This window comes from Geospiza fortis, unplaced genomic scaffold (genome assembly GCF_000277835.1).
Source record: "Geospiza fortis unplaced genomic scaffold, GeoFor_1.0 scaffold543, whole genome shotgun sequence".
NCBI lineage: Eukaryota > Metazoa > Chordata > Aves > Passeriformes > Thraupidae > Geospiza > Geospiza fortis.
Genome location: NW_005054587.1, coordinates 191,484 through 201,821, shown reverse-complemented (window position 1 = coordinate 201,821; position 10,338 = coordinate 191,484).

Sequence of the window (10,338 nt, the reverse complement as noted above, 5' to 3'; positions counted from 1 at the left end):
GGAGAGGGAACGACTCCATGGACCCATGAAATGGTTTGGGTTGGGAGGGACCTTCAGGACCGTCCAATTTCAAGGACAGGGACACTGTCTGTTGCCCCAGGGGGCTCCCAGTCCTGTCTAGCCTCTCCTGGAACACTTCCAGGGATGGAACAGCCACAGCTTCTCTGGGAATTCCATTCCAGCCCCTCACCACCCTCACAGCCAAGATTTCCTTCCCAATATCCCATCTATCCCTGCCCTCTGGCAATGGGAAGCCATTCCCTGTGTCCTGTCTCTCCATCCCTTGTCCCAAGTCCCTCTCCAGCTCTCCTGGAGCCCTTCAGGCACTGGAAGGGGCTCTGAGGTCTCCCCAGAGCCTTTTCTTCTCCAGTTTGGATGCCCCTAACTCTCCTAGCCTGGATCCAGAGCAGAGATATTCCAGCCCTTCCAGGTTTTTTTCCAGGTTGTTTTTCCCACATAACCAAAACCCCAGCTAGAGAACAGTCACACCTTTGGTTTCTGCTGATCAAAGCCAGGCTCAGAGGGCTGATGGAGCTTCCTGACTCCAGGACTGATCCCTCCTCAGTGCTTCCAACTCTAATGAGCTGTCTGGGAAGAGGAAAGGGAGACAGGAAGGTGCTTTGCCATCCCGAGGTGACATAAACTTGTCACTGATGCCTCCTTTGATGGCCTCTCACCGGGGAATGTTCCACAAGGATGCTCAGCTTGTTTGGGATTTGTGTTTTTTATCCCTCATCATTATCAGGCTTTGATGAGTGACAGCAACCAGTGCCACCCTTCGGAAAGAGAAACCATGGAAAGCTGCACTGGCAGAGGATTCATGCAGCAAGAAGCCCCCAAAATATGGTCCTGTGATCCATCCAGCTTCCTTCAGAGCAGGCGGAAATGCCCAAAACCCAGAGATACCATCCGTGACATCCAATTAAAACAGACCTACTAAAAAGGGGTTTCTCTGCTTTTTCCCAGTCCAGATCTCTTCCCCCAGATGTGGCAACATTCCATGCAAATGCTGTATCCCTCTCTACCTGCACAGATCCATGGATATTTTCCAGCTCTGGGTGCAGAGTTCCCGCTCCATCTCTGTCCAAGAAGGATAAAGATGCATTTGGCAGTGGAGGTCGTGTGTTCCATGAAATCCAGGAGAGACACCACTCCCGAAAACCAGGATATGCCACACAGAATTTCCCCTGGAATACACCAGAAGCATTTGCTCATGGAGGTGATCAGATGTCAGACCAGGGACTTGGAGAAGGTGTGGGATCTTCATCCCTGGAGGCATCCAGATCTCAGCTGGAAAATCACGGGATCATTGAGGTTGGAAAAGACCTCCAAGATTGTTGAGTCCATCCTGTGACTCAAACTTGTCACCTAGACCAGAAGTGCCACATCCAGTCATTCCTCAGACACCTCCAGGGATGGGAACTCCATCACCTCCCTGGGCAGCCCCTTCCAATGCCTGATCACCCTTTCCATGAAGAAATTCCCCCCATGTCCAGCCTGAACCTTGCCTGGTGCAGTTTGAGTATTTTTTGCGTTGTCCTGTCCCTTATTCCCTGGGAGAAGAGGCCAACTCTGAGCATCCTGTTCTAAGTCTAAAACTGAGTTTATCTTCAACGCTGAGGGGCTTTAAGCAGAGCTTTAGACAGGAGGTTGCCAGAGGTTCCTTCCAAATGTTTTTGGAGTCTACGATTTAGACAAAAAACTGTGGAAAATTCAAAATTGGCTTTTAGATGTGAGATTAATGAGGATTTTGAGTGCTGGTCCTTCTCTCCGATCTCTGGGGTTAAAACCCATTCCCAAAACTCCTGCCTAATGCCATGTGTGATTCCGTTCATCAGTTTCCATTTCCACGGGATGCAATCCCATTTTATTAATTTTAAATTGCCCAAATAATCATTACCCTCTTAATTGCCTGCTTAATGAAGACCTTGATCCCCAAGGGCTTATTGAGGCTTATCTATTCCTGGGTGACCTGGTGGGTATTGATTATTTGCTCGTTAGTCTTCATTAAGGATGGGTTTTAATCAACCATTGGAAGATAATCCAGAAGCCAGCAGAAGCTTTTCTTGGGAGACATTGCTCACCTCCAGATAGGACATCCCCCCAAAAAATATGTTCATTTGCAGATATTTTGGAGAGAAATCTGGATCTTGGATTTGATTTCCTGAGATTTTTATGATCCCATCTTGTTTCTGCTTTGTGGTGCCCTCCAAAATGTGCCAAAATCAGGAAAACATCCTTAAAATGGGACCTAAACTGCAGAGTTTGCAGCCTCTCAGAAAATTCCACTCACTTTCAGTAGGATGTCTAGGTTTTCCAGGCTGGATTTGACCAGAAATCACCAATTCCCTGTGTCCACAAGCTCTGCTCCAGTACTGAGGGAATACCAGTGCCCCTTTTCCCAGGAATGTTGTGGATGTAGAAAAATCTCCACCCTTGGGGGAAAAAGGAGCTGCTTTTCTGTGTCTCCCTTGGTCCTCAGATCAGGACCAGCATCCCTGAATCCATGGGATGTGGAGGCAGGGAAGATTCTGGATAGGATTTGGGATGGTGAAGACATCTCCTGCCTCTGGTTTTGCTCTCCAAGGCACCTCTTTCTCCTTTTCCCCCCAGGATTCCAGTGTGGGCTCGGTACAGAAATACCAGTGTGACATCTTTGTGGAATCTGGGACACCCTCCTGGGGCTGCCAGATGTTTTATAGGATCTGGAGGGAATTCTTTCTGGATCAGAAGCAGGAGGTCAGGCTGGGGAATGAGACTTTGACCAGGTGAGGCTGCCAGGGAGGACCTGGGCAGGTGTGGAGGTGTCTGAGCCCTCTCAACAGAACCTGACAAAGCTTGGTTGCCCACCTGGAAGAGCCAAAGATTTCTGGAATGTGGGTTTTCCACCCTTTCCTTCCCAATGGGAAGCACTGCCTTGGGGGGCCAAATTAATGGAAAATCAATCTGGCCTCAAAAATCCATTAATGGTGATAATGCACTGGTGACGTGGCAGGAAATCCAATAGTGGGAATTAAAGTGGGGCTCTCCCACTTTCCTGCAGCCACGGGAATTTGTGGGGATCGTGCTGGGGGCAGCAGACTCCGAAGAGTGCAGAAACCACTTCGCCTCTTTCTAAAATATTCTGGATTCCCACTCTGGCTTCCTGTGGCAGCTCCCTCCTTGCCCAGAGCATCTGCTTGGAGTGTTGAAAATCCCTCAGGAATTTATTCCATGGGTCACTCAAGGGAGGATGCAACTAATTTTTAGGGAAAATCTCCTTCTGGATGCACCAGGATAGAGACAAACCCACCCTGACCTCAGTTTGTGGCTCTTTGGAATTTTGATCCAAGATCTCAGAGTCCCAGAGTATCCCAGACACCCTCAGGAAAACAGATCCTGGGTTTCGTCTTCTCCTCTGCTTGGCTGCCTTCCCCAGGGGTTGGATACAACTTTGGGAAGGAAAAAAAACCTTGGATTAGGGCTGCCCCTCTGCAAAGAGGTGAAACCACACAGGGAAAAGTCAAAATCCATGTCAGGAATCTCTGGGATAAATAATGTCCACATAGGGCCAGGAATTCCACCCCTCTGCCAGTTTTGGGACCACATGGATCACTCTCACCAGGGGTCACCAAGCAGATCCAAGTGTGTCCCAGCACTGTCCTGCAAACCCAAGGGTTGGGAAGTTGAGGTGGCCTCTGGAATCCACTCTTGGATGAGCATCAGGCCCCACAAACATCGCATCCACATCCCCGCTCACTCTGGTGCTGATGGATCTTCCCTGTTCCACATGCAATGGAAACTGCCTGGCAGGTCCATCCAGCCCCACGGAGGTTCCCCCTTTCCCCCTCCTTCCCCCAGCTCCGTCTGCTCCCCCACAGCCCTCAGATCCCGGGATTTATGAGCCAGCCTTGCATTATGAGGTGAGTGACTTATCGCTCTGTCAGGGCCGGCGTTTTAAGACAGAATTATATGGGAGAGGGAAAAGATTTTTACCAAATTAATGAAAAATCAATCCAGCCTCAAAAATCCATTAATGGTCATAATGCACTGGTTCCAGATAGAGAGATAGCGGAGAATCCAATAGTTCCTGTTAAATACCTCTCCTGGAATGGAGCGCCTGGGATATAACTCATTCATTAGGCTGCTGATGTTTACTTTTTAAAGTGACACCAATCCCTGTCCCTGCAGGATTCCATGAAGAATTTATAAGCCCACATTCCCCCAGTGCCCATCTCCGGGGCCAGCCTGGAGGAATTGATCCTCTGATCCCTTTTCTCCCCCTCCCTGGGACAATCCCTGCTGAGGCAGGGCTGGGATGACTCCATTCCTACAGCTGATGGTTTCCAGCCTCCCCTAAACCCCGGCTTTTGCCCCAAACTGCTCTCCCAGGATCTAACCTGAGCTGGGGGGTGTCTCCTCTCCACTTTCCAGGTCTTAGAGTAGAGCTTGGCTTAATCTCCTCCCTGCTCAGCCTGGGACTGATCCTGCTCCCTGCCCAGCCTCATTCAGCTGTGGAGATTGGGGATGGCTCCAGGGAACTGAGAATCAGTGCTGGCACTTCCCCATTTCCCAGATTTCTCAGGCTGAATTGGGATTGTTCAGTCTGAAAAAGAGAAGCTTTGGGGTGATCAAGTTGTGGCCTTCCAGTTCCTAAGGGGAATTTAGGGGAAGATGGGACCTAACTATTCCCAAGAGAGAGGAGTGATAGGAAAAGGGGGGATGGGTTCAAGCTGAGAGTAGGTTTAGTTTAAATATTGGCAATAGGCTTTTTCCTGGGATTGCAGAGAGGAACTGGAACAACATTAAAAACCTTAAAACCACCAGTTCATGCCATTCTTCCTCCACTGCTGATTCTCCACGCAGTATTCCAGTCTTCTGGAGGGTCTTGATTGTGGGAATTACATCCCACTGTGGTGAGTCCTGTTATTTTTAGGATGCTGAGCCCCAGAGATGGAAGAGAACACGTTTTAATTCTGGAAAGTGCCTGATATTCCAAGGAGAAAACTTGTCTAAGGCATTCTCAGCATGAGGGGCGTTGGACGGACCATTCCCACTGCCCAGCATATCCTGATTGTGCACAGGAGTGGATGGGAATTCTGCTTTTCCCAGGAAACTGAACCAAAGTCCAAGCATTTGACGAAGTGAAGCCAAACAACAGAGACTGAATTTACAGCTTAAAAACAAAAATATTTCCCCTGAAGGCGGTCTCAGTTTTGCTCAGTAGGAGGACCCTTGGAGATCATTGCATCAAACTAATCCAGCTCCAGCATCCTGCACTGGATGTTCCTGTTCTTTATCAGGTCTGGGAAAATCTCCTCATGGAAAAGTGCAGAACGTTCAGTCTTGTCCAGGAGCCAGAGCTGAGTTGTGCTTTTAGAGCTGCTCTGATCTCACCTCCCTTTGCTTCTCAGCTTTCCCAATCCCTGGGATTCCCGCACTGCCATAGATTCCTTCCTGATTTACGTTGGGCTCAGGAAAGGTGGGATCAGGACCTGGCACATTGGGATGCAGTGCCTGGATATACAGTCAGGTCCACACATCGACCCTGCTAAATGTCATAATGCGCCAGGCTTTTGTTTCCTTGGAATCTTTTAAAAAGCAATAAAAGGCCCCAGAATCCCGGGAGCACCAAACATCCAACAAAGTGACAGCCTGTCAAAGCTGCCTTCCCAAGAAAACCCTGGGCCCAGCAAATTTTAAGCAGGAAAATTTATTCCCGTGTCGCTCATCTCTCCGAGTGAAAAATGGCCAGGGCTCCTCTTTTGCATGAGGGCTGGAAAACTCCACGGTGCTCAAACAAGCGGAGCGGCCTCCAACAGGACCATTCATCATCCGGAAAAGGCAGCGGCGACAACCCCAGCGCCAAAAAAAAAACCACGGGAAAAAAAATTAAGTTGTGGGTTTTATCCAAGCTTAAATGATCTCGGCCATTAATACGACACGACAGGCAGAGCACCACGCTTCCCTGGCTTCCCTGGTTTCCTTGGGATCTAACAGAGGTCTCCAGGACAGCGGCTCTATTACCTGGTCACCTTTGCTGCTGTGGTTTCCCAGTTCCAGGGAGGTTTTTCCAGGGGATTTTGGTCCCAGTGTTGGTGTCGGGCTTGTGTGGATTTCTAGGATGGGCACAGAGCAGGAGGAGTTGGGAAGGAGACGAAGGAGCAGTTTCTGAGCAGAGCTTCCCATCCAGTTGGGAATGGATTTTTTCTGGAGATGGTTTGGAATAGGAAGATTCCAGATTTGCTGGGTTTTTTTTTCCACAAGCCACACTTCCTGCTTGACTTCTGTTGAACTGTCTGAGCTTTGGGATGATCACCCATCACTGGAAGTGTTCAAGACCAGGTTGGACAGGCCTTGGAGAAGCCTGGGATAGTGGAAGGTGTCCCTGCTCATGGCAGGTGTTTGGAATGAGATGATCTTGAAGGTTTCTTCCAACCCAAACCATTCCAGGATACTCTTCAGCTTGGAGGGCACGCTCCTTGTAAAGCAATCACCTGTCACAGACCTCTCTGCTTTCCGTGTTTCTATCCCATGGAATTAGTCCAAACAATTCTAGATCTTCTATCCAAATATCCAGGGCTATTATCCTTCTGTCTGTCTTGTTATTTTCCCTCAAGATGCAGAATCCTGTAATTATTTGGTGGGAAAACACCTCCAAGATCATGGGGTCCAACCTGGGATCAATCCCCACCTTGTCACCAGCTCAGAGCATGGAGTGCCACGTCCAGTCATTCCTTGGATACCTTCAGGAATGAGGACTCCAAACCTCCCTGGGCAGCCCCTGACCATCTTTTCCATGATGAAATTCCTCCTCGTGTCCAACCTGAACCTGCTCTAAATGATCCTGCATTTGGGAAGGTGAATACACAGACTTTTCCAGGAGGTGACAATGACACCTCCAGATGGTCCCAGCTGCAGCCTGAAGGTCTGACCTTCCTCCTGGGCACAGGTGGGATTCTCCTTCCTCCCGCCCTGCTGGGACTTTTCCAGGTCCTCACATGGGACCCATCACGTGGAGCACGTCCCTGACCACCTGCGGAACCATTCCATGTGTGGCATGAGGATGTGGATCAGGATTTTATTTAGAAACGCTGACTGATAAGGCGCTTAGATCCAGATCCTGTGGATCTTAATCCTCTGGGAGTTTTGAACACAGAAACGAAATCAAAACCTGAATAGGAAACTTTCACTTCCTTCCCTCTCCAAGAGGTCTTGGAATGGGTGGGATTGGTCCCTTGCCAGCACGAGGGAGTTGAGTTGATGGGAATTTCTGGTCACTCCGTGTCACTCTCACACAGCTGTTGTCATCACCAGGTCAGGGAGACTTGAGTGGACCTTCCTGGCCTCAAAATCTCTTCCCAATCTTTCCTCATGGGCTAAAATCAGCCCAAGCTGTGCCCGAGGTTGCCCAAACCCCGAGTCCTGCCCTTGTGACCCATCCTGTGCTTGGTGACAGTGACCTGAGGGGCTGGCAGGAGATTTGTCACCTGCAGGGCTACGTGCAGTGGATCTGTGGTGACGTTTTGTCCCCAAGCCGGCTGAACTGTCCCACATTTGCAGCTCCACGTGGTGACATCACCCCTTCCACAACCCCACGTGAGCGTAAGACGCTTTCAGGGGCTTGCAGGATGATGAAAATCCCAACAGGAGCCTGAGGATCAGTTTTCCCCACTGGCAAAGTTTCCTCTCCCTGGGTGCACTTTCCAACCATTCCAAACATTCAACTTTCCCATTTCCTCAAGACCAGGGAGATCCTGGAGAGGTACAAATGTTGGAGCCCAAACCTTGATGTGCCACTCTTGAGGGTGGAAGGAGAATCATGGAATGGTTTGGGTTGGAAAGGACCCTTAAGATCATGGAATTCCATCCCTCAACCATGAGCAGGGACACCTTCTATTATCCCAGGTTGCTCCAAGCCTCATCCAACCTAGCCTGGAGAGATTCCAGGGATGGGGCAGCCACAGCTTCTCTGGGAATTCCATTCCAGGGCTTCACCACCCTCTCACAGAAGAATTCCTTCCCAATATCCCATCTAATCTCACCTTGTCCAGTTTAAAGCCATTCCCTATGTCCTGTCCCTCCATCCCTTGTCCCAAGTCCCTCTCCAGCTCTCCTGGAGCCCCTTCAGGTGCTGGAAGGGACTCTGAGGTCTCCCAGGAGCCTTCCCTTCTCCAGGCTGGACATTCCCAGCTCTCCCAACCTGGCTCCAGAGCAGAGGGGCTCCAGCTCTTGGAGCATCTCCATGGCCTCCTCTGGACCTTTTCCAGCTGCTCCACATCCCTCTGACATTGGAGATCTCAGAGCTGGATGCTCCAGGTGGGATCATCAAGGCTTCAACACCTTCAGGGTAGATCTCCAGATCTCTCTCCCCCTTTTCCCAGGATTTTACAGCTCAAACCCACAAAGGATTCTCTGTAGTTCAAGGTCTTTTCTTTGTCTGTCCTGATCTTTTTGATCCCAAAGATTCCCTGATTGCTGGGAGGGGGGAACAGGGAACACTGGGAATGGCATCATGACGAGATTGATTTAATATTTCTCTTCTGTTGTCTCAGATCACACAACAAAAAATCTCTAAAACCCAGTCCAGCTTTTTTATTTTAAACCAAATCTCTACCTTGGGCTTAGACATGTTTGAGAACACCTCATAATTTTTCTTTAAATCATATGTGAAGCATTTGTCCTCAAGACAAGAAAAAGAGGGAAAAAGTCAAAAGTATCAAAAATCAAAAGTATCATCCTAAGGTGTTTGGGAAGCTGAAAAGTTCCTCATTACTCAGTCATGGTATCAAACAGCCTTTTCCTCATCCATATAAAATAATTCCCTGGATCTAAATTTAAACAATTTTAGGCTGTTTTGTGGGAAATCTTGGGGAAAAAATATTAACTGGTGTCTTATGAAAGTCAAATTGAGTCAGGTCTTTTTCTTTCTTTTTCTTTTTTTTTTTTTCCTTCTTCAAGGTGATTATCCCCTTTGGATTTTATGGATCTTGGTGTTCTTCCTAAGGGAAGCAGGGAACAAAGTCCTTGGGAGCAGACAGAGCTCTTCCTTGGCTGCTTTCATACTGAGCTTAAATCTAAGGAGGAAATTCAAACAGACATAGATAAATTTATAGATATGGATGTGGGTATATGTGCAGGTGTGTGAGCAAAACAGACTTAAGATAGGGCTCTGCTTTGGCTTAAAATATCAATATTTAAGCTGAGCTCACTCTCCTGTCCACCTCATTCCCAATTTAATCCACTTTAGACATGGGGGAAACTGAGGCACGACCATTCTGCCTGCATTCCCAGTGACCCTGATTGCTCAGCTCTTGGCTTGGCACCTTTTGGGGCCAGATTCTGGTCTCCTGGAGGATAAGCATCCTCCAAAGACAAGGAACAAACCTCAGGAATGTCACGAGGCAGAACGGCTCGATGACGCCGAGCCCATGCTGGGAAGTCCCTGTGGCTCCTGAGGTAATTTCTAAGCAATTCCCGACCACTCAAGCATTTAAATCCTTTGCAGACTCAATTAAAAGGTTTTGGGGGAGTTGCTGGCTGTTTTGGGAGGTGTTTTTTTCTTTTCCCCTAAAAGCCTTTTAAGCACCACTAAAAAAGTCTTTCCTCATTTCTGCCGCGGGATTGGCGGACTGAGGACAAGGAAAGCCTGGGGTCATTCCGGGAGTCATTAATCCTGCTGGACAGGAGCTTTGTTGGCAATATTTCCCTCTCCAGCTGGGTGAGATCCCACTGTTCCCGAGAGCCTGGAGGAGTCAGACCCAGCTTTGGGCCTAGGCCGGAGCAGCAAAGCTTAAACTCATCCTACAACACTAAACTGGGCTTATCTTTATCTCGTGCTGTGAGGCACGAGGGGGTAGAGACAGAAATTTCTCCTTGCTGAAGGTTTTCTTCTCTTTTCATCCATGGTTGGAGCAATCTGGGACAGTGGGAAGTCTCCGTCCATGGAAGGAGGTGGAATGAGATGGGCTGGAAGTCCTTTCCAAGCTGAACTATTCCATGATTCCAAGACTCTTCCCCTTGCTGGTTTAACTGGCCCCATAAAATGAGATCTTTCAGCTGCTCTGGTTTTCCTTCCAGGCTGTCGCATCCACATGGGAAATTCCCCATGGATGGCAGAAGGCAGGACACACATTGGAATGCTCTCAGAACCAGCCAAACATCTCCTGGCTTGGAGAGGAAGACAAACTCTTCCCAAATCTCTGCCAATCCATCCTGATGACCAGGCTGCTCCTTCATCCCCCTCCTGGGATCAGTACTGGAGCACTTTCCAAGTAGTGGGAAGATGCTGTGAGTCTCCCTTTGCTTCCTGTTTCCCACTTGGGACTGTTCCTTGCATTCCTGGCAGTTTTGGACCAT